This window comes from Anabrus simplex, chromosome 2 (genome assembly GCF_040414725.1).
Source record: "Anabrus simplex isolate iqAnaSimp1 chromosome 2, ASM4041472v1, whole genome shotgun sequence".
Lineage (NCBI taxonomy): Eukaryota > Metazoa > Arthropoda > Insecta > Orthoptera > Tettigoniidae > Anabrus > Anabrus simplex.
Genome location: NC_090266.1, coordinates 1159493562 through 1159520057, shown reverse-complemented (window position 1 = coordinate 1159520057; position 26496 = coordinate 1159493562). Strand labels below are relative to the sequence as shown.

The window sequence follows — 26496 nt, the reverse complement described above, 5'->3', positions numbered from 1 at the left end:
TCACAAAAATCAATCATTATTTATCACCTTTACTTGATTACTAAACCAACTGAAGCTTCAAATCATTAGTTAAAGCTTTGCTGGATGTCATGTAAGTGTAAATTAAAAGCACTAATTCAAGGGTTACAACCTAGGTATCGATTAAAGTTATCATATCTGTAGCGTCGTTGTCGGCAGTCACAGATTTCCTGGCTAATAGCTCACTTCAGTTCACAGCAGTTTGTGTTTAAACTTCCGGTGACTGTACAGCCCAATTCTTGCGTAGAACATACGTTCACACATCGCACAGCTGAGGGACGGGGGAGATCTTGGCTGGGTTTGCTGAAGTTTGCGTTCGTGTCGCTTAATATCCTCATGTCTGCAGTGCTCTTGTTCAAAGTGTTGAACTGAGGCAAACGGTCCTTGGCAAGTGTTTCCCAGGTTTGTGGGTTTATTTCTGCCATCTTTAAGGTTTGTTTCAGTTGGTCTTTGAAACGTCTCAGGGGGACACCCCGTGGTCTTAAACCGGAGTCAAGTTCACCATAGAGGACCTGGCGAGGCAGTCTGGTGTCATTCATTCGGCGCACGTGTCCTGCTCATCTTAGGCGATGGCCAACGACCAATGCTTCTATACTCTTAGCACATGCTTTCTCGAGAACTTCAACATTAGAGACGTAATTTTCCAACTTGATGTTCATGATAGAGCGTAGTTTTGCTGGTGAAAGCGCTCCAGCTTTTTGATGTCACATTTCATGTATCACAGCCATTAGAGAAGTATAGAGATGACTACAGCATGGTACACCATTAGTTTTGTGTGAACTGTAAGGTTTTTATTCCTGAAGACTGTGTGATAGTCGGCCAAAGGCCACATGGGCAGCACAAAGCCTGTTTTCCACATCCTGTTCTGAAGTACAGCTATTTGACAAGATACTGCCAAGGTAAGTGAAGTGGTCTACTTGTTCTAGTTTGGTGTTTGAGATGGTAATTTTAAATTCTGGGATGATAGTCCCTGGTGCAGGCTTGGTTTTTTTTGCATTGATGGTGAGGCCAAAAAGGTCATATGTATCCTTGAAACTGTTGATTGACTGTTGCACTTCCTCAGGTGTAAGAGCCGGTGATGCGGTATCATCAGCGTACTGCATTTCAGTTACACTAGTAACACTGGTATGTCTTCACGAGTGAAGTTTGGCCAAGTTGAAGAGGCTAACATCAAAGCGGTATTTAATCTCCACGCCAGGGTTGTGTGTCGTTTCATAAAGCATGGCCGCCAGATACATGGCAAACAGAGTTGGAGCAAGTACGCAACCCTGCTTCAATCCATGTGTGATTGGGAATGGTTCAATCAATCATCAATCAATACTGATCTGCATTTAGGGCAGTCGCCCAGGTGGCAGATTCCCTATCTGTTGCTTTTCTAGCCTTTTTCCTAAATGATTTCAAAGAAATTGGAAATTTATTGAACGTCTCTCTTGGTAAGTTACTCCAATCTCTAACTCCCCTTCCTATAAACGAATATTTGCCCCAGTTTGTCCTCTTGAATTCGAAATTTATCTTCATATTGTGATTTCTCCTACTTTTATAAACGCCATTCAAACTTATTCGTCTACTAATGTCATTCCACGCCATCTCTCCGCTGACAGCTCGGAACATACCACTTACAGTTCAACAATAATAAAGGCGTTTTAATTTGTTCCACCTATTCAATACTTATATTTTCACTTATAGTGGTTACATAAATAGATTCTTAGTTACATGGGACATGTTTCGCCCTCAATTAAGGGCATCTTCAGCCTAAATACAATCATCAAAAATACAACTAAATTAAAAGTGGAAGTTAAAAGTTTAGTCAGTTATTAAAATTTGGAACATAAAAATGTGAAAAGTGATACAATATATAAAGATGCTAATAGAAAACTGTCTTATGATTAAACTATAATCTTGTCGGAGACTAAAACTTCTTCTATTAAAATTCTAATTAAAAACAGTTCATAAATAATATTAGTGGAAAACCAAAGTGGTAATAATATAAAGCCAACGACATGAGGGCGTGAACACAAGCATAAACTTGATTGTTATGAATACAATCTTTCCAATGCCGCTGATGAAATTCGTCAGCGAGACAGAAGCATCTGTTGAAAAATTGTAAGCGGCCCTTAGCACCGGTAGGTAATAAAAATGGCTGAAACCTTGCCAGAAAATGTCAGTAGATGTAGAAGTAATGTTTTCTGTAAGAGAAGGAAAAGAAGAAATAAGAAATTGAACGTAAGGAGAGAATTCGGTTTACATAAAATTGAAACAGATGAGGACTTACATGTAAGTGGAAGTTGTTATTTGTTATCTACTGTTGTGTTGATTGCTGCTCGTCTGTTGGCCCTGAGTCCGGTGTTGTAACTGTGCTGCAGAGGCGGCAGTGAACTCGGAGGGGAAGGAATAGGGGAGTGCGGAAGGGAGGAGAGGATGGGTGGAGTCAATTGTGACATGGCTGACAAAGGGGCAGAGTCAACCGCATTGCTGGAAGTAGGCCTAATATCTGTAGGTATGGGAGGAGTATTAGAGTTTGAAGAATTAAATATGTTAGGTATCCTAAATTTATTCGAACTAACTGACTTTAATAATTTCGGCATTAATTCACGTAACATACTTTTATTGTCCGTGGTTTCATTAAGATTCTGTTGCTTATTGTACATCTGATCTAAATAGATGTTAAAACATTCTAATTCGTTCAGCATTCTCCCTTTTTGTATGTTTCTAATTATTGCTACGTCTTTCTCTATGGATTCAAATCTGTGACCAGTCTCCCTCATATGCAAACCCATTGCCGAGTATTTCCTACGTTTTTCCGCGTTGACGATGTTCCATGTATCTTGTCATAAAACTTTTATTACCTACCGGTGCTAAGGGCCACTTGCAATTTTCCAACAGATGCTTCTGTCCCACTTGCTGACGAATTTCATCAACGGCCTTGGAAAGATTGTATTCATGACAATCAAGTTTATGCTTGTGTTCACGCCCTCATGTCGTTGGCTTTATATTATTACCACTTTGGTTTTCCACTAATATTTTTAATGAACTGTTTTTAATTAGAATTTTAATAGAAGAAGTTTTAGTCTCCGACAAGATTATAGTTTAATCATATGACAGGTTTCCATTAGCATCTTTATATATTGTATCACTTTTCACATTTTTATGTTCCGAATTTTAATAACTGACTAAACTTTTAACTTCCACTTTTAATTTAGTTGTATTTTTGATGATTGCATTTAGGCTGAAGATGCCCTTAATTGAGGGCGAAACATGTCCCATGTAACTAAGAATCTATTTATGTAATCACTATAAGTGAAAATATAAGTACTGAATAGGTGGAACAAATTAAAACACCTTTATTATTGTTGAACTGTAAACATTTTCAATACGGACCTAAAATGAGGTTTATAACATGTTGCACCCGCTCACTTCCTGAGTCCCAGACTAGCATTTATCTCAGGGGTGATCAGTTCGAAAACGATAAAAAAATTTATATAAAGAAAATCAAAAAAAATATATATATCGGCGCATCAAATGAACACAGGGATGAACGGGGCATGCAAATTAAGGTTACGGGGGACGACTCATTCATGGATACAAATTTTTGACTCCACAATAGGACTGGGAAGTGACAACTTAAATTCCATGGGCATACTGGACTAACTACAATGAAAAGATATGGAAACTGTTTCCTATTGAAATTGCAATGAGAAGCAATTTATTCACTTATTTTGCATACTACACATGATGACAATTTTACATTGGGACACTTTCATCCTGAAAAATAAATGACATAATACTTGGATTTTACCTCACTACTCTGGTAGTGTAAAACATCTGGTGAATTCGCACCAAATGGTTACTGGGGATCGAATTCACACCCGTATGATTGGACGTTTCCCGCTGGAGATCTTCTTTCGGAGACGAGGGCATGACAGTAACTTTTTACTGTCGTCTCCTCGTTCCGTTTGGACATGAGACACTTCCGGTATGTACATTCTGGTGAGCCGGACACCCACCGTGGAAAATGTTATCGCCTCGAAAAAACGGGAATTTATAATACGGACAAACTCTAGCCTATTATTTCCAGATTCACAAACATGCCAGGTCGAGTTCATTAACTCAAAGCCTATTTCAATATTTACACTTGTCAATACGACAAGACGTACGGAAAGGTTCATTACTATGCTCTGACCCTGAAGACATGTGCCGTCCGTGGGTTATTTACGTATCTACCGCTAACAGTCTCCCCGTGAAAACCCAACATCTGGTTCGGAGCAGTTCGACACAGGATGACTGTCCCTATCATATCCTCCCATGATTATTGAATAATATCATTACCATTCTTTATCTGATCATCATTATATTCTTTGACTACCATCAATTAATTTTATTATTATCATTAATTTCAATTATAATACTGTATTTGATTATTATCATTTGTCATCCGGGATGATTATATGCCAACCCTTGCCGACGTTTCAAACAAAGGGTCGTTCTTCCTCGTAATTTATCCGCACAATTTAATGATCAGCTTCCTCATAAATATTTTTATTATTATTATTATTATTATTATTATTATTATTATTATTAACATTATTATTAATAGTGGAAATCGTGATTATCGTAACCTGTAATCATCCTCGCTATAATACTTCAACTTCTCGCTCTTATTATTTTCATCAAAAAAATAAAATAAAAAAAAGTAGCTTCATTGGTTATTCTTCTTCTCCTTCTTCAAATATTTTATTTATTATTATTATTAGTTAAAAATCTCAAATTTTCCATTTCAACTCCCAACATCATCATAATGTCCAAATATATTAAAAAAAATCTTCTAAAAAAAGTAGTTTTTTAAAAATTTATTATTATTATTATTATTAATTTTTTAAAAAAATTAATTTCGCCTGTTACACGGTAGTCCGCTCTTAATATGTTTAACGCATAACCCCTTTTACAATTCCGATTTATCTTGGCACTATGCACTTGATTTAAGACAAAATTCACTTGGAGTATGATTATTGTTATTATTATTATTAAAAATGGAAAGATGATATTTTAATTTCCACTCTTTAGAATTTAGTCACATATGTTAAATCCCGTTATGAACCACTAAGATCTGCTTTATATCGGTCGGGACAACACGGTATTCGGGACCGTACCTTCAGTTTCGTATTGCCGTTAAATTTTATATGGGGACACACGTCCTCCCAAGACACATCTCACAACCTATGGCACATCGCGGCTGGGCAAATACCTCCAATGCCGGCGATTGCTAAACTATTCCTTCCAATTTGAAGTCCATTTCCTTTCTCGGAACTCTTCAAACATTTAATTCATAAATTAATCCTCGGTGCGTGGATTCTACCACTAATAACACCAGCATCTGTATTCTATATCATCTTAGGCCTTGAGATTCATCTATTTCATCCTTACAAACAATACGGCTCAATTTATTTCACGCCGGATATTCGTCCCTCATGACTTCCAACTCTAAATATGGGCTCAAATCATTCTGGGCTTTTAACATATCGTGACCATTCTACTTCACGTGCCTATATCGCTTTTAAACAAATTTTAATGGTTAAAATAAAGTCCAAAAACGTAAAATCACACTGATTACGCGAATGAAAGTCTTTAACGCTACATGTCATCTCAATTATTGATTATTATATTTGCACTGGCTAACTCACGAAGCACTGTCATTATTATTATACTTTAACTGGCAATGCATAAATATTATTATTATTATTATTATTAATTTACTTTCCTTTGTCAACTCACAAACATTATTATTATTAGTATTTTAATGACCTTCCGTATGCAACACAAATTTTACATACTCTGGCTCTTTCATAATCTGGCTGTCTAATAGAAATTATTCTTAATTAAAATACAAATGATCACCGCAGTGAATGAAATTCAAATAAATGGGTTAGCACAAAAAAGGAATTTAACACTTGAAATGAACTTAAGTCAAAGAATTACAAACAGCATGCCTTAATTGAAAGAAATATATCCCATATTTACATTATATACAACAAACAAATACTCAAATTAATTAATCTAACCCATTATTACGTTACTATAAATTAGTTCGTCCGTCTAACAAAAAAATAAACTCATGGACTCGGGAGGCGGACCATGTTAAGTAACCATAATTAATTTACACTGAACCCCGTTTAGTCGCGATAACATCCCCCAAATATCAAAATTGTGTACTCATTCCTATGTAGAATTCCATTGTCTCGTAGCGGATGAGATATAGGCCTTACGGCCCCATGGTGATCTACTCGTCCACCATGTCGCACAATACAAATTTAACACAATAAAACACTTCTGGGTGACTACCCATGATTAATACCTTATTAAACTATTTTACACAAGAATACTAATAACAAAAAAAAACTTATAGGTGCTCCTAGACCCCTGACACTCGCACAATATAATCTTCATATACGCCCGAAACACACGTCGTGACACATTACGACGAAATGTCGTTCATTTGAACCGGCGCGTATCGCGTCTTCAACCGGCACTTCCTGGTTTATTTCTAAGCCGTCTTGATAATCGCCTAGCTCCTATAATTCCCTGCTCGGATAGTTATTCACCGTCTATCTTGAAGTGTTTACTTCAGGCTCCGCACACTGCCTTCCAAAGGTACTATCGGCGTTCCGTTAATTATTTATTATTTAATCACATGACATTTATTAAATTCAACATACAGTTGTACTGATTATTTACACTCGGTACTATGGATAATTTCACTGTTCGTATTCATTCTCCTAATAACTCACGCACTTTCAGCTTTAACTGACTTCGAATGCGTCCCGAGGTACTGACTTACAGAGTCAACGTGTCAGAGTCTCAACTACTTCATCCGACCGGTCACAACTGGTGACTTCAAACGACTGGGTGATGTGAGGTTCTACTACTGGACTTTTATGGACGATATGGTTTCCCGCCGGGGTCATCCGCGGTCAGCTCCTGGGGAGGGGGGTTGGTTATCCTAAATCGGCATATGCAGGTGGATTTGGATCTCTTGCTTTATCCTACTTAATACACTGGCGATACACATTCCCGTGTCGTATTCTGAACTCCTATCGTTCGGTGATCATGGAAATATCACTTTATTTCTGTCCTCCACCTTTCGCGCGCTAACTCGGCGTCCCTGATGGCGTGCTCATCTCGACCAATGGCGAGATAGCATGGGTCATTTCCACGAATTCATTACTTGAATTTATTACGATTACATTTAATCAACATGGGAATGATATCACAAAAATCCCCTCTATTCAATTATGTGGTTGGAATAATTTAATTATTGTTATCGGAGAAGCTAACTGGAGTTCACTCTGAGTTTTTCTTATGTTGGTTTATCTGCGGGCCTATGATAAATTTTCTCATTGGTCAACACCGCTTCGGTTAGTTTGAAATCTCTTCCTTGTAACGGTGACAACACCAAATGCCTCGGGCGTGGAAAAACTGGTACGTCATATTCCCGGTATTGGTGATACATCTGCTCGCCCTTGGTCCGAAATATATACTCTTTCACTTCCTCGAAGTCATTACTTCGTTGTTGTGAGCTCTAGCTTTAATCCTCTTATCTTCTGGCCAAGAAACATTCTCCCCCTAATGAAAAGCTTACTGTGGCGACGGACAGTCGCGATATGTCTAGCTCATGTTGAAATCCTACCGTCCACACAAAACTGATACTGTATTCAATTTAATATTCCTTTACATCTGTATTCATCTTCAAAAAAACCAAATCATGAAACTAGGGCCTATCTCATCAGGGTACAATGTAACATACCACTTAGTCGAGCAGCTCTTCTTCTTTCTCTCAATTCTTCCCAACCCAAACATTGCAACATTTTTGTAACGCTACTCTTTTGTCGGAAATCACCCAGAACAAATCAGGCTGCTTTTCTTTGGATTTTTCCCAGTTCTTTAATCAGGTAATCCTGGTGAGGGTCCCATACACAGGAACCATACTCTAGCTGGGGTCTTACCAGGGACTTATATGCCCTCTCCTTTACATCCTTACTACAACCCCTAAACACCCTCATGACCATGAGCAGAGATCTGTACCCTTTATTTACAATCCCATTTATGTGATTACCCCAATGAAGATTTTTCCTTATATTAACACCTAGATACTTACAATGATCCCCAAAAGGAACTTTCACCCCATCAACGCAGTAATTAAAACAGAGGACTTTTCCTATTTGTGAAACACTCAACCTGACTTTTAACCCCGTTTATCAACATACCATTGCCTGCTGTCCATCTCACAACATTTTCGAGGTCACGTAGCAGTTGCTCACAATCTTGTAACTTATTTATCACTCTATAGAGAATAACATCATCCGCCAAAAGCCTTACCTCCGATTCCACTCCTTTACACATATCATTTATATATATAAGAAAACAAAGGTCCGATAATACTGCCCTGAGGAATTCCCCTCTTAATTACTACAGGGTCAGATAAAGCTTCACCTACTCTAATTCTCTGAGATTTATTTTCTAGAAATATAGCAACCCATTCAGTCACTCTTTCGTCTAGTAGAATTGCACTCATTTTTGCCAGTAGTCTCCCATGATCCACCCTATCACATGCTTTAGACAGGTCAATCACGATACAGTCCATTTGACCTCCAGAATCCAAGATATCTGCTATATCTTGCTGGAATCCTACAAGTTGAGCTTCAGTGGAATAACCTTTCCTAAAACCGAATTGTCTTCTATCGAACCAGTTATTAATTTCACAAACATGTCTAATATAATCAGAAAGAATGCCTTCCCAAAGCTTACATACAATGCATGTCAAACTTACTGGCCTATAATTTTCAGCTTTATGTCTATCACCCTTTCCGTTGTACACAGGGGCTACTATAGCAACTCTCCATTCATCTGGTATAGCTCCTCCGACCAAACAATAATCAAATAAGTACTTCAGATATGGTACTATATCCCAACCCATTGTCTTTAGTATATCCCCAGAAATCTATTTTTTAATTTATTTATTTATTTATTTATTCAGGATCAGCAACAGCATAACGCCGAATTACAACGATCTGAGCTATGTACAACAGATATGAATCTAAAATGAAAGATATATAAATACTTACAAAGGACACGAATATACACAATAAAAACTGTACAATCATATATATACATTTACATAAACAACGTTATTAACAAAGAAAAATACATTTACAGTAAATACAGGAGCAGAACGGGAAAGAACAAGAAGGAAAATTAAGTTATATGATAAATATCATGACAGAAGGAAGGAAACGTTATGAAGAGATCTAGGTTGTTGTTGATAGATAATGTATTAAACATTGCTGGAATACGTACCGAAAGGGACCTTTGGGTGAGAGAAAGCCGGGAGTAAGGAGTATGGAATAGGGTCTTCATTCTGGTATTACGGGATGGGACGTGGAGGGGAAATAAGGAAGCTAAATCTGGAGACCTAAACAGACCATTAACTGCTTTGTATAGCAGCTTTAGGTCGGCTACTATCCTCCGAGCAGAAAGAGTCTTGAGGTTCAGTTTCCCAAGCACTTGGATAGTGCTTAGATTGCGACATGCAGGGACCCTGGCTCTGACGATAGCACAGAAAAAAGATTGTACACGGTCAAGGTGGCAGAGGTTTGAAGAAGCAGAAATGGACCAGACTGGAGAGGCGTATTCAACAATAGCCGCTTTTCTAGTTTTCAACTTATGTATCTTATTGTAAATGTCATTGTTTTCATATGTAAATTTTATTACTTCTTTGGCCTTAGTCTCCTCCTCTATCTCGACATTATCCTTGTAACCAACAATCTTTACATACTGCTGACTGAATACTTCTGCCTTTTGAAGATCCTCACATACACACTCCCCTTGTTCATTAATTATTCCTGGAATGTCTTTTTTGGAACCTGTTTCTGCCTTAAAATACCTATACTTACCCTTCCATTTTTCACTAAAATTTGTATGACTGCCAATTATGCTTGCCATCATGTTATCCTTAGCTGCCTTCTTTGCTAGATTCAATTTTCTAGTAAGTTCCTTCAATTTCTCCTTACTTCCACTGCCATTTCTAACTCTGTTTCTTTCCAGTCTGCACTTCCCTCTTAGTCTCTTTATTTCTCTATTATAATAAGGTGGGTCTTTACCATTCCTTACCACCCTTAAAAGGTACAAACCTGTTTTCGCATCCCTCAACAATTTCTTTAAACCCATCCCAGAGACCGTTTACATTTTTATTTACCATTTTCCACCGATCATAGTTACTTTTTAGAAACTGCCTCATGCCTGCTTTATCAGCCACTAGCTGATGTACCCGTGCTTAGCTACGGGATTCTCAGAAAGACTGACTTGGTGGTTTTCCTGACTGAATTCAACATAGGTCATTACAAAAACGTCAGTAGGAATGTAGCGATTGAAAGCAATGTTATCGTATAAAATACTCGATCAATTGTAAAACCGCACACTCTCTCACTTTCAACGAAAAGTACTACGGTGCCGATCTTACAGTCCAAAGTTCCAGGCCAATATACAGGCAGGCTGTTACAGTCGGTACGACCAGGCGAGTTGCCCGTGTGGTTAGGGGTGCGCAGCTGTGAGCTTGCATCCGGGAGATAGTGGATTCGTACCCCACTGCCGGCAACCCTGAAGATGGTGTTCCGTGGTTTCCCATTTTCACACCAGTCACACCAGGCTGTACCTTGAAGCCAAGGCCGCTTCCTTCACATCACTATTCATTTCCCATCCCATTGTCGCCATAAGACCTACCTGTGTCGGTGCGACGTCAAGCAAATTAAAAAAACCTCGGTACGCTGCAGTAATCCTATCTATTGGGAATGAGAGGAAACAGAAGACAAAAAGCACATCACAACAAACAATGGTCAATGTAATGTTATTGTTGATAAAGTTTATGAGCTTTCTATATTGCAGGCCTTCACATTAGTTTTCTTTCGACTCTGTGATATTAGGGTTTCTTACAAAATTATTTATATCGTAGACTGTAGTTCCTTATTCTCAGACTTTACATACCGATTTTCACTAAATTCTGTTTACCCATTTTCTCGTGACTCGGCGCTGATATGGACTTAGTAACAAAAATCCAAATTCATCAATATCTCTGATTATGTGCGGTACGGTAACAATGTATAAGACATAAGTGATCGGAAATTTAATAACTACTACTAACTTAAGACATAACTAAAGTTATGTTAGTTATGTAGTATTTATCGATACGACCACTAATAACAAATATCTTATTTGAGAATTACATTTCGGGCCTTCCCCTAAACTACCACTTCATTCAACGTGAATAAAATTATTTGTAGCCTAGATTGCAGTGGTTCATCACCCGACATTACATACCGATTTTCATTTAATTCTCTTCAGCCGTTTTCTATTGATGCGTGTGCATACATACATACATACATACATACATACATACATACATACATACATACATTACACACAGACAGAAATTACGGAAAAGTAAAAAATGCATTTCCTTGTTACTCTGGACATGACAGATACAGAAATATCATTCATTTCAAATTCTGAGCAATGGACAGGCAAAGCACTTATTTTATATATATATTACATTTCAGGCCTTCCCCTAAACTACAATTTCACTCAGCGTGATTAAAATAATTTATAGCCTAGATTGTAGCGGTTCATCACCCGACTTTACATTTCAATTTTCATTAAATTCTCTTCAGCTGTTTTCTAGCGATGCGTGTACATACATACATACACACAGACAGACAGACAGAAATTACGGAAAAGTAAAAAATGAATTTTCTTGTTACTGTGGACATGACCGATACAGAAATACCATTCTTTTCAAATTCTGAGCAATGTACAGACAAAACTCTTATTTTATATATATAGATATGGTACTGCCTAATAGTCCTACTTTTAAGACCTTCCTTTCTATTACATTTATTTTTAACTACCACAAAAACAGCTTCATGATCACTAATACCATCTATTACTTCAGTTTCCCTATAGAGCTCATCTGGTTTTATCAGCACGACATCCAGGATATTTTTCCCTCTGGTTGGTTCCATTACTTTCTGGATCAGCTGTCCTTCCCATATTAACTTATTTGCCATTTGTTGGTCATGCTTCCTGTCGTTCGCATTTCCTTCCCAATTAACATCTGGCAAATTCAGATCGCCCACTACAATCACATTTCTTTCCATGTCGTTTCCCACATAGCTGACTATCCTATCAAATAATTCCGAATCCACGTCAGTGCTATCCTTTCCCGATCTGTACACTCCAAATATATCAAGTTGCCTATTATCTTTAGAAATGAGCCTTACACCTAGAATTTCATGTGTCTCATCTTTAACTTTTTCGTAGCTTACAAATTCTTGTTTCACCAGAATGAACACTCCCCCTCCCGCCATTCCTATCCTATCTCTACGATACACACTCCAGTGCCGTGAGAAAATTTCTGCATCCATTATATCATTTCTCAGCCATGATTCAACTCCTATTACAATATCTGGTAAATATATATCTATTGAATTACTTAATTCTATTCCTTTCTTTACAATACTTCAACAGTTCAACACTAACAATTTTATGTCATCCCTACTTGATTTCCAGTTCCCTGTTCCCTTATCACTGCTCCCTAGGCCATCCCGTTTCCCTGAATGTACCTCCCTATTACCCTTCCAAATAAATTTCCTAACTTATACGTACCACTGCGGTTTAAGTGAAGGCCATCCGAGCGCAGATCCCTATCTCCTACCCACCCATTAGAATCTAGAAATTTCACTCCCAGTTTCCCACATACCCACTCCATAGTCTCATTTAAATCCCCAATCACCCTCCAGTCAGTATCCTTCCTACAGAGTATTCCACTAATAACATTCTCCGCTTTCTTAAATTTCACCTGTGCTGCATTTACCAGATCCCACACATCTCCAACTATGTTGGTACTTATATCAGCTTGCTTTGCGTTGTTGGTACCAACGTGAAACACTACCACCTTCTCCTTCCCCTCCTCCCTCTCTTCTACTTTCCTCAACATCTGCCTCAACCTAATTCCTGGATAACATTCTACCCTGGTTCCCTTTCCTCCACACACTTTCCCCACGTGTCTAACGATGGAATCCCCCATGACCAGAGCCTCAACCCTACCCACCTCATTTGATCCCCTCCCCTCCTGGTCAGCCCTATCTTTCCTGTTAGCTGCAGAAGCTACTTCCTCCTCCCTTTTCTCCTTCCCATGACCCTGTTCCACCTGTTTTTTCCTATCCTCTACTCTACATTTCCCTTTCCTACCTTTTCCCTTCCTCCTACTTCCACACATCTCAGCAACAGTTCCCTGTCCCTCATCTTCCCTCTGTTGTTCTACCTGGAGTGACTCGTACCGATTTCGCACAGACACCTGTCCTGAATTCTGATCCTGAATAGAGCCCTTAGCCTGCAATCTCCTTCCCCTTAGAACATTAGACCACCTGTCTTCTACAACTCCTCCCTTTCCTTCCCCTCCCTCTTGTACACCTACTGTAACCTGTACATTGTTTGAGGGAGTCCTATCTTCCTTCCTGTCTTCTGTGAGAATCCTAATTATCTCCCTCAAACTTTCCAACTCCTCCCTCATACCCCTCAATGCCTCGCCACACCCACAGTTCGTACACTCGCGCTCTTTAGCCATTCTTTACGGAAAAAAAGAAAAAAAAAGAAATTAAAAATAAAATAACTTATTTGCAAAAAATAAATGAACGGAGGGATATATTGTCTGGGATAGTGCACAACAATAAGGTAATTAATATACGACTACACTACAATACTACTTAGTCGTGCTCTGTTTTTTATCCTACAACCCCTAACAGGATAAAAACGGCTGTTAATTACTGAATATCGAAAGTAATACACAAGAACTACACAACTCCAAACTGCAATTAAGCCTATCCTAATTACAACAACAGTATTTTAGTAAGAGTTTCTACGGATACCTCTACTACACCAGTACTACACAAATATTTTACAATAATAAAATAAGCACACTAAATTCTAATAGGATATTACCCGTATACTACTGTACAGTACACTACAGTAATTTTTAAACTACTTTCAGACGTATCCTAATTACGATACCGGTACCGTATGTCACTACTAAGCACAACAGAAATGAAATTTGCAAGAACTACTGTACTCAAAGATTACCAACGAAGCTAAATGCTTAGACAAATTATTATTAGTATTACGGTCCAATAGATACACACGAATATAGCAGGCAAGATACGGCACTATCTAAATGTACTGTATCTATACAATGTATCTACACTGCGTTCGGTTAAATGCTTAAGTATGGACAGGATTGCCGTACACGAAGAAAAACACGAATATAACTGGCAAGATACTATCTAATATATTATACCTTATCTTCACTACAATTCTACTGAAATGTGGTAATGTGATTATTACAGCTGGTGGATTACTATTATTTACCCTACTCCACGGGACGGAGAATAAATGTGTCCTTAATTAGGCCTACTGAAAAATACGAGGTTGTCTACAATAATTTCTCAAATATTTCTATCAAAACTACTACTACTACCGTACTCCAGGGACTTGAACTGCAATTACTGGGATATATGAACTTTATTATTATTAGCTAACCACTCATAAATACTGAAAGATCGAGGGAGCAAAATATAAATTACGGATACTTTAACTATCTACTCAGAAGTACAAATGATTGGAATACAAGATCAGCTGATTTTTATTTATATTTACTTGACTACACTACGGTACTCCCTTTGTTCACGACTGTAGCCAACAATGCAATATTTGAATATGAGCGACAATAATCAATAACAATACAACGACTGTTAACTATTACTGTGTAATCTCTTTTAATTACTTTTTAAATGGAAGTTTACAGGCGTGTCGTGTTTTTTTTTAATGTAGTAAATTATTACCTTCGCGATACTTTGGACAGATATCTATACGATATACTGGAGAAATTTCGGCGGAAGTTACGGTACTATTCCTTATGATAATCTGCCTTTGTAAGTATTATACCAACGAACCTTCAGATATTCACAAATATTGTTGGGGATATCACTAATAAATAAAACACTGAATCACTTTACTTCGTCATGGCTGCCATCTTTATTCTTACTTACTGCAAACCAGTACAAAACAAAAGCATAAAAACAAGCGATATGGCAGTTCCCAGTAGCTCCGCTAGATAGCAGGAGCTCATACTTGAAATACTAAACTATGTACAGGGAGATTGCATATCCAAATCACATAACGCCGTTAGAGTGTGTACGAGTCCTTTTCTTTGAATCTCCAACATCCTCCCCACCCTGGTCTATCTCGAGTGGGATGACCAGCTGGACAGGTCGTGTCACATTGCTTCCGTCCGAGGTGCGAAGAATAACCGTTCTAGTTCTCCCGTCACGTCCTTCGTGTAATTCTTCGACCCGTGCTTTATTCCACATGTGTCTTGGGCGTGTATCCTCTTGTAGTAAAACTACGTCACCGACCCTGATTCTTGACCCGTGGTCTCTGGGCTGGCGAACTTCGTGAAAATTCCGTAATAGTAGCAAATACTCTTTACTCCAACGCTTCCAGAAGTCGTCAGTCATTCGCTGGAGTAGTCTGAAGGTTCTAACAAGGTCTCGCCTGGGTGGTTCTGGTCCAGTAGGTATCGTGGTGAGTCGATCGCCAACGAGGAAGTGGGCTGGAGTCAATACATCACCATTGTCATCATGTTGCGTCAAGGGTCTTGTGTTTAATACGGCTTCTATGCTAGTCAAAACAGTCCGTAGCCCTTCATCACCAATAGTGGAACGTCCAAGTATTTTCCGTAGACATCGCTTGGTGAGGCCAATTAGTCTTTCCCACCATCCTCCCCACCAAGCGGCACGTGGGGCAATGAACTTCCATGTGATACCTTGCTGGGCCATATAGTGGTGTGTCCGTGCCGCTGTCAGTTCTCTCCACAAGTCTGTTAACTCTGCGTTCGCTGAATGGAATGTCTGAGCGTTGTCGCTGTAGATCGTGTGTGTTATACCACGTCGGCCTATAAACCTCTGCAAGGCCTGTAGGAATTTGTCTGTCGACATGTCACCGCACAGTTCCAAGTGTAAGGCACGCGTTGTTGCACAGGTGAATAATGCAATGTAGGCTTTCTTCATGAGGTTGCCAGAAGTAACGTACAGTGGTCCTGCGAAGTCTAGTCCCGTTACTTCGAATGGTCTGGAAGGACGTAGACGATCCAGAGGATGTGGTGCTTCTAATTCCGTCGGTCTCCTCTGGTGAACAACTTTACACGGAAGACAAGTGTGTAAGACCTTCTTGATTGTTTGGCGTGCTCGCAAGATCCAGAATTCTGTGCGTAGTTCAGTTAGGATAGTGGGAACACCTAGATGGTGAAGTCTCATATGAGTTTGTTTTATCAGAAGTTTACAGAATGCGTGTGAGCCATCCAGAAGTATTGGGTGCTTCTCGTTGTTCGAGATGCCTGCGTGTTGTAGCCGTCCGCCTAGTCGAAGGATACCATGTTGTAGAAATGGATTGTAGCGAAAGATCTTCGAAGCTCGTGCTAGTGGAAGATTATTCTTCAGGGCTTGCAGTTCAGAAGCAAAGCATTCCTGTTGAACTTGCTTTATCCAGTACGTTCTTGCTTCTTCCATTTCTGAGGCTGTGAAGTTGTGACAATACTTGGTTTTCTCCTTCAAACATTTCACGAATCGTAGAATCCACGCAGTAACTCGTAAAAGTTTCCAGTATGTACTAAATCGTGAGGCAGCAAACAATGGTTCTGGGGTGGTGGTTGTAAGAACTTGAGTGGTCTTTCTTTCCTCAGGTAGAGTCATATTAGTGGGGGTGACATCTCTGGGCCATGAGTAGGAAGGTCCATTCAACCACGAAGGTCCGTGCCACCATGAGTCCAAGGACTCCAGTTGGTGTGCTTGAAGTCCTCTAGAAAGGTGGTCAGCTGGGTTGTTGATTCCGGGACAGTGTCTCCACTGACTGGACGTGGTATGAGTCAAAATTTCAGTCACTCGGTTACAGACAAATGTCTTCCAACGGTTGGGATTACTTCTTATCCACCCCAGTGTGACTGTAGAATCGCTCCATAACGTGGCAGGGATGGACGTTACTCCAGTGGCTTCGTAAAAATAATGTAGAAGTCGGGATCCGACCAAGGCTGCTAACAATTCGAGCCTGGGAAGAGTCACTTTCTTCACAGGGGACAGTCTGGCCTTGCTGCAAACTAAGCGAACAGTGTAAGCGTCGTTGACAAGTGACCGGACGTACAATGCGGCGCCGTATGCTCTTTCGGAGGCGTCGCAAAACACGTGCAGTGATATGTCTGTACCGGAATTTGAAATGGCAATCCATCGTGGTATTCGGATTGGAGAGAGGTACTGTAGGTGTGAGAGCCAATCGTTCCATCGATGGGCGAGATTAGGCGGTAAAATTTCTTCCCATGCCAGTCCTTGGCACCAAGTATCTTGGAAAAGGATTTTGGCAGTGATTGACACGGGTGAAAATAGTCCAAGTGGGTCGTAGAAGCGTGCGGTGGCTTTCAGTAACTGTCGTTTAGTTGCTGGCTGTGTGGATAGTTTTGCAGTGACGTCACTTGGGGTTGTAAAGAGTTCGTCTGATTCCGCATTCCAGTCAATACCTAATACTCGTGTCTGCAGTACAACTTCTCGAGTTTCTGCTTTCCAAATGTTCATTAATGGCAAAGAATTCGTGACCCATTTGGAGAGTGGGAGTCTAATGTGGCGCAGGAGGGCTATCAGTTCATAATAAAGAGTAAGGGCCGTATTGTCGTCTTCTACGCTGGCAGTGAAGTCATCCATAAATGTGCAAGCATCTAGGAGAGGTGCTGCCGTGGGATAAGTGTTGTGGTGTAGGATAGCTAGTTCACGGAGAGTGGCTGAGAGGAGGAACGGGCTACAGGTGAGGCCAAAGGGTAGGCGGGTGAATCGGTACGTTACGACGTCCTCTGTTGTCGTGTAGATTCCGTCTGTAGTAGTGTCGATGCGGTACCAAAGAAATCTGGTGAGATCTCTATCTTTTTCGTCGAGGGCTAGCTGGAGGAACGCCTGGGTACCGTCACATGCGATGGCCTTTCGATGCAATCGAAACCTTAAGAGAGTGGCAAAAATTTCGGGTAGGAGATTTGGACCCATTTGGAGGGTATCGTTGAGGGATGGGAATCCTGGTTCGTGAGAGGAAGCGTCGTACACTATCCTCCATTTAGTGGCATCTCGTTTCTCCTTCTTGACGGCATGGTGTGGCAGATAAAACATATTTCCAGGGATTGCGGTATCGGGGGCCAGTTCCACTTGCTCTCGAAGCACGTAGTCCAACATTAGTGTCTGATACATGTTCTTGAAAGTTGCGTCTTGATGTAGCCGTCTCTGTAGTGTTCGAAACCTTGCCTCGGTTGTTGCCAAATTATCGGATAAGACTATATCCCGTTTGCGAGGAAGGGATACGACTCTTCGTCCGTCATGAATGCGGTAATTGTCGTGGAACTCTTGAAGAATAGCAGCATCCGTGTCGTCTAGTTGTCTGTGTTTCGTCTCTCGAATGCCGATTGTCTCGAGGTCCCAAAAACGTCGCATGGAGTCGTCAGATATCTCGTCATTGTTGACTGAGACGTGGTTCGTCATGACATGATTGACAGTGGTACCAGAACGGTTGCCTGTGAGGACCCAACCGAAGATTGTTGGAAGTAGGACTAAGGAGGGTGTGATGGGCTGTGGTGGATCTAGTTTCACGACTTTCCAATAATTGTCTGCACCAATAAGGATTTCAATCGGCAAGTCATCTGCGTCGTTGGTTTTTGGATCAGCGAGTGGCAGATTGCTGTGGTTAAGAGTGACTGCTGGGTGAGATGAATAAGTGTTGGCACTTTCGAAAGCTGTGATAGTGACGGCGGTTTTTGTCGAAAATCCGATAATTTCAAATTGGGTGAGTCGACGTGGCTGAAAGCTATTGCTAGTTGTTTCGAAGGCTGTGACTGCTAGGTCTCGAGTACAGATTACTGGTAGCTGTAGAGTGTCCAATAATGACGTGGCAATAAAACTTGATTGACTTCCAGCGTCTAGGAGGCATCGTGTGATTTTGTGTGTCCCTGTTGGTCCTTGTATCTGAATGCGGGCTGTCTGTAGAAATGAAAAACTGGGTGGCCCTGTTTCAATCTTTCCGACAGAAGTTGATTGGGATTGGCTCTGGTTGCAGATGGATACGTGGTGAAGTTGTTTGCATTTAGAGCATGACACTCTGCCCTTCTTGTTGCAGTTCTGGACGTTGTGACCTCGATTGAGGCAGAGAAAGCATCTTTTGGAGAGTTTCAGCTTCTCCACCCTAGCTTGGGGTAGGACTACTTGTGTGCATCCCTGTGCCCAGTGGCCTCTGCTTTCGCAGAAGGCACAGAATGGTGTTATTGTGGGCTTGTTCTGCTCCCTTCTTAACTTTTGTGGCTTAGTACTGACTTGGAGAGCAGCTGCTGTAGGTTGGTAAAGTGATGGAAGTGCGATGCTGGTCTCTCCCCTGAGTTTCTGAGTGCTAAGGGCCGCTTCTACCTCCTCACGAAGAAATTCTATCAGAGACATCATATGACCTTCGGAGATTTTGTTGCGCTTTGCGTGAATTAGCCAACGTGTGCAGATTGGCGCTGGAAAAGCTCGTAAAATCTTCGGGGCAATCACGCGTCCGTAAACATTAATGTCTTCGCCGAGCGCCTTGAGGGCTTGAACTCTACGGTGGCACTCCAGGTATGTCACGTTGAGATCATCAGGATTCTCTGATAATGTGGGTGGTAAATTTTCCAGGTAGTTCAGATGAGCCTGAATTATTTTATCCTTGTCGCCATAACGTTCAGTAAGTAAAGTCTTGACCTGGGCGTACGTTTCCGAAGTAAGTGCTATACCATCGACGAGTTGCTTGGGTTCCCCTCGTAGATATCCTCGTAATAACGCGTGCTTGCTAATGTCTGGAATCGTGGTGTTGTTGTCAACTGCTGTCTCGAACTGTTCCCAGAAACGAGACCAGGACTCTATGTCACCTGAGAATGGCTCAATGTGTATTGTCGGGAGTTTAAATTCTGGTACAACTGGGGGTGGAACATAATAGCTAGAACTGGGAATGCATGCTGACGCATTTGTCTCTGCTGGTTTCCGTGTAAGAACTTTGTTGGCATGCTGTATAGCTCTTGTTGCACTGTCGACATAGTTTTCACATGCCTGTACATCTGTTTCATAATCTGTGTCGGGTAACTGGTCGTGTATAACATCGTCTGAGGAAACTAATAATTGCAAAGTGTTCTGAAGTCTATCACGAAGATATTCTATTTCGTCATAGTCTGGTGTATTTGTTTTGTCTTTTAAAAGATTGACAAAGCGCGCTAAATTAGCTCGCAGAGTGCTTCGCTTTCTTTTCAGAAGGGACAGGTCTTGTATAGACATCGCTGACGGTGTGACAGACGGGCAATTTATGACGGCTGAGGAGGGGTGCAGATGAACGTGCTGCAGGCAGAGCTTTGTTCCCGTGACAGTAGGTAGTTGGGCCGGTAATAGTACGCCTTGTTTCCAGTAGGTGGCAGCACTTGTCACACAGACCGGCGTGAAGTCGTTTTAGAAAGAACGATATTCTTGAAGCATGCAGAAATAATATCTACACCAATGCAATAATGCCGTATAATCCCCATATAGCATGCTACGTTAGTGATTCAGTACATAGTATCTCAGAAGAAATAACTGTTCTACTCATCGTGATCCTGGGTCGAGTGGCGTGATGAAATATTCCCCTTACAGGAGAACCGTGGTTACTTGGCGTGAAAGTTCTCCAAATCTTGAAAGTTCGTGATGAAACGTATCGTAACTTGAACAGATGGGTTATTTCGGCACCATAAATGTTGGGGATATCACTAATAAATAAAACACTGAATCACTTTACTTCGTCATGGCTGCCATCTTTATTCTTACTTACTGCAAACCAGTACAAAACAAAAGCATAAAAACAAGCGATATGGCAGTTCCCAGTAGCTCCGCTAGATAGCAGGAGCTCATACTTGAAATACTAAACTATGTACAGGGAGATTGCATATCCAAATCACATAACGCCGTTAGAGTGTGTACGAGTCCTTTTCTTTGAATCTCCAACAAATATTTTTAAAGTTAATATTATTACCTAAAGTATTTCCTAAACCTAAATTAGAAACAAGGTTCGGAAAAGTTGTTTTAATGGAGAATCTGTCCAGTCATGACATCATGAAGTGCTTGCCCCAGGCCCATTAAAAGCTCAGGACAGCCAAAGCATCTCAGAACTGTCCACATAGCAAGTCTTCGAACACTATCAAAGGCCTTTTCCAGGTCATAAACACAAAAGAGAGGCTTCTGTTGTTCTCTGCATTTCTCTTGCAATTGCTTTGCACAAAAGATCATGTCAACAGTACCTCTGGAGGCTCGGAAACCACACTGAGACTGGCAGTCCTCTCGGAGATGACTTGCAGGCGGATAAGCAGGATCCTTGCAAGAAGTTTACCTACAATGGATAACAGAGAAATGCCACGATAGTTGTTACTTATACTACAGTCGCCTTTCTTAAAAAATTTTGAGATCGCAGAGTACTTTGTGTTTCCCAAATTGAGAGGACGAGGGTGAAGAACCTTGTTTTTAGGGGTAAGCCTCCACCTTGGATTAGTTCCAGAGGGATGTTGTCTGGTCCAGGTGCTTTCCTAGGTTTCAGCCTATCAAGTGCCACACAGAATTCCTGATGAGTTGGCGACATCGCCATCCATGGTTGAGGGGAAGTTGTGGCACATCCTGTAGAAAGTCATTGGCAGCAGTGGAGCTTCAGTTTAAAAGAGTAGAGAAGTGTTCCTTCCAGTGCTCCAGGATGTCTACCATCGGTAAGGGTGTTAGCACCAACAACTGTTTTCAGAGTTCCAACTGAAGAGTGAGATGGACCGTAGATCTCTTTTATTCCCACGTAAAGTCCCGCAGGTCTCTGGCATCAGATAGTCTTCGGAGTTATAGAGCCGCCTCCTGCCACCAGTTGTTCTTCATTTAGCTTATTTGAGCCTGACATTTCTTTTTCACATCTTGAAACACAGTTTTCTTCGCTCTGGATGATGGACCTTGAAGAAGGGATTGGTGGGCTTCCCATTTCGCACTGATAAGGCTCAGAATTTCTTCACTGTTGTCCTTGAATCAGTTTTGCCTCTTTCTTTTCTTGTAGTCAATGATTTCCTCAGATGACTCAATGATAGCCCTTTGGAGTGTTGACTATTCTTGCTTTGAGTCATTTGTACATACTGGATTACTTGCCAAGCGGTTCATGATTGCATTTTGGAAGTCTGACGATGTGGATTTATCTGAGAGTTTGAAAGTGGCAAACTTGTGTCGGGGCTTGCTTGGGTGATGCACAGTTGGTTTTCGATGGAATGATATTCTGAGTCAACAGATCAGAAGTTTGTGATCTGTCCAGCAATCATCAATACTTCTCGCAGTCTTAGTGATGAGAACATCTTTCTTGTCACACTGTCAGGTGATGACTTAGTCGAGGATGTGCCAGTGCTTAGATCATGGGTGCACCCATGTAGTCTTGTAACGGTTAGGTAGGTGAAACTGAGCGTTAGTGATGACCAGCTCTTGTTCTGCACACAGGCCGAGAAGTAGCAGACCACTGGCATTGCGATTACCAATATCATGTTTGCCCATTACACTTCCCCACAACCAATTATCCCTTGCCACTCTGGCATTGAAGTCTCCAAGTAGTAGCAGTTTGTTTGACGGTGCTATCTTGGTGATGGAGTTCAGTTGGTGGTAGAAATGGTTCTTAGTTTCTTCATCGGCTTTCAGGGTGAGGTCATATGCAGAGATGAGTGTGATTAACATATCTCCAGAGAGGGGTATACGGAGTGACATGAGCCTTTTACTGAATGTGATGGGTGTGAGCTGATGATCATTTACCAGTTTCGTCTTAATTGCGAATCCAACCCCATGAATACGGTTCTCCCCATCCTCCTTCCCTTTCCAAAAGATGGTATAGCCCGATCCAGACTTAACGATCTTCCCTTATAGTCTAGTTTCGCTCAGTGCAGCGACGTCTATGTTTAGTCTAGCAAGCAAACGGGTGACGAGAGCTGCTGTTCTCTCTGGTCTGTCACTGTTGTCGTTATCAAACAATGTTCTGACATTCCAGGATCCAATTATAATTTTATGTTCATCTGCCATATTTCGACCGAACATGGGGTTACAGGCTGGGTGCGACTGCCCAGCAAGGCAAAAGGGTGACTTCCGATGTTTAGCTCACATTTATGATGGGCAGCGGTGGTCCTAAATAGGCCTGCCCAGACACAGACGCAGGACCGAATTCTTGAGTAGCCACCACGTCTCATGAAGACTACCATCACACATCTGCCGCCAATCTGTAGGTCCGGACTATAGGCTCCCAGTTTACCCAAAACCTGCCTCCACCATCCTTGCCTCATCGCTGTTGGACTTGATCGAAGTGAAGAAAGTAGCAGGGAAAGTGTCACTGGCATGGATTTATTTAAGGAGGATCCCGACTTGCCAGGAATTGACCCTCACACTATGGTCTCGAAGCCATATTCTGCGGCACATGTTTGTTTGCCGTTGGGTCTTCAAGTGATGGATTCCAGTGTCATTTCCTCCACTGAGGGGACCATCACCCCACCTAAGGGAGCATATTCGTCCGAAGCCGTTGCCCCTTTAGGGAGTCAGGTTATTTACCGCCGCCCAACACTCTGCGTTAGCAGTTTTACAGCTGGGTGCCATACCAGCCAACCCTCCTCCTTTCTCATTCTGGACTTGGGACTGAACAATGGCGGAGCAGCATACAAGTGGATACACTGTAATGAAATACGTCACAATATGACACACTGAAGGGAAAAAAAACAAACTATTATGCCTTTAAGGATTAAGACATATCACGTATATTTTTGGACTACGGTTGAGGATAATGAGAGCTGTTCTCATACAAGCTTGTGATGTTTGTGTTGGTACAACCGATACCTGTAATGGATGGAACACAAATATCATATTACTGACTGATGTCTGTTAAACAAAAATAGGTGAACATTATTCAAAGTCCAAACACACAGTAATTTCTTCCCTCAGTCTAAAGACATTTGGATAATCCTTCTCACTAGCAATTCCTAAGAGAGCTTAAAAACAGCCTTCCATTACATATGGGTAATATTAAACCTGCAGTACTCTATGCTCCGCACTGCTTTACTTCCAAACTGGAGTTTGCAAAACATGCGAGCTTCGCCTTACATCTGCTGCCAGCACTCTACAGCTGCGAGAACAGCTGATGAAATATGACTGCGGTGAACAGCCCTTGTAAGATGTAATAATGTACTCAGGAAAGCTAATAAATCAAGACTGAAAACAAATTCACAAAAACTTCAAAGACTCTGCATGTATACACTTACTAACAATATTCAACACTAAAAAGAGAATAAAGGAATGACGCATTACTCACTGCTAATGGCTGGCACAGGAAGGAGGATCAATCCACTGATCTCAAGAGTCACTGGAACCCTCCAATGATGAATCACTGTCACTATCACTAGCACCCAAAGATATTATTCAACTTTCAACGCAGTTCTCCACCACATCTTCATTTTCCCCATACCTTGCATATTACTGTTTGTGTATTGCGCACAACTTTCCTCCAATCATTGGCACTGACATTCGCCACATCTTTGGCTAACAGGTTTTCAACCTCGAAACAGTGAATTGCTTATTTTTTAATGCAAAATATAACACTTAATCCGAGTCTACATATTCTCTATTACATTGTAATAGCAATGATAGAAGCTGCAACAGCTCACCTTTCCTCATGTCGTCCCGCACAGGAATATTACGCCTCCTTAACCACTTGGTAAGAACCAAGTTCTTTGCTGCCATTGTCCTAGCCTTGTCCTAATCCAGAAGATTATTCCTCAGCGTGGTAATTCTCCTTTGCAAATGCCACCACTGTGTATTTCCTTACTTAGGTAGGGTCAGCAGTTCTCTGTACGGGTTGTGCTAAAGACAGCAATGTAGCACCATTCTCCTTTTCTTTCTCAAAGTTCTCGTGCATGTTGGGACACAATTTCAAGGGCCTGACTTTTCAAGGGAGTGCCCTATCCCACACCTCTCAATTTCTTGCCACTTGTTCTTCCCAAACTACACTGAGACAAGGTATACACACATGAACTAAGTACACTCACAATACACGGAAGTAAGATAAAACTACAGCTATTTTTATGCAATGAACCATTAGACCTATATTGTACTAGCTTTTGTTATGCTAAACTGTATACTACATTATACTGTACTATACTAGAGAGATAAAGACTAATATGTATAACACTAATTACAGAAGAAAAATGCAAAAGATCACGAACCATATCGAATACCACACATGCTGATTGATATAGGTTAACCATGTGGTGAATGTAAACAATGGATTTGGCAACTAGGTTTCGAGATTGCCCTCTTCCAACATAAGTAGATAGGAATGGCAACTTGCGATTGACTGGATGCTTGTGCTTCAGCGCACGACCACCAGACAAAGCCAAAATTGGCCAAAATGTCAATTTAGAAGTAAAGCTGTACGGAGTATATACAGTGCTTATTTGGCTTTCTCCATATGCTTCACTTCCCATATCAAGATCTACTTTAAGATACCCACCCCTCTTACTGAAGAACCTGATCTAGAAGAAAGAGGATTAATGAGTACAGAGCCTATCTATGAAGATGCAGAGTTTGTCTTTTTTTTTCTTCAAGTTTGTTTTTGTTGCTCCTCTGGCCTCGCTACCTAATCATTTCTATATATTTCTGCACTTCTCTACTTTCTTTGCATTACGTATACAATGATGGACGTGGAAAATGCTACACCCTCTTCCCCACTTGAAACTTTACTAAACCACCACAGGCTGACAGACTATTTTACAAACCAGCAGTAATTTGTACTTCTCTAATAGAGTATGGCTTGTTTAGCATTCACAAAGCACCATTCAATGTATGGTAGGGCCTTCTTTTGTGGATATACAGTATATAAGCAGCGATGCGATGAGGCATTTCATCATACAGCTTCTAGACAGTGTCCTGAGCTATTCAACCATTCTTCCCACAACTCTACATGTAGGTCATACGATGTTTGTGCTGGTGGTTGATGGCGATGCAGATACCATCCTATCTCATTCCAAATGTGTTCAACTGGTAACAAAAATTAGTTACCTGACAGGAATGATGTCCACACCCTGTAGGGCCTGTTGGGTGACGTGAATTGTTAGGGCACCAGAACCTCACTGACATATCACCATGCTGTATTCTTGTCTTCAACGAACACGAGAGGTGATTGAGAATCATTACTGATGGCACCTCAAACTGTAACATGTGGCGTTTGTGACACATAATGTTGACAACTGAGTACTGGATTGTTGCTTTATCCTCTGTGGCATCAAAC

General features: G+C 40.9%; 1 protein-coding gene across 2 annotated transcripts in view; it reads right to left on the bottom strand.

Annotated features, from left to right (window-relative positions):
* l(2)k01209 (lethal (2) k01209) overlaps positions 1–26496 on the bottom strand; it is a 331401-nt gene that overhangs the window by 45876 nt on the left and 259029 nt on the right. The gene's annotated exons all lie outside the window — the stretch shown is intronic.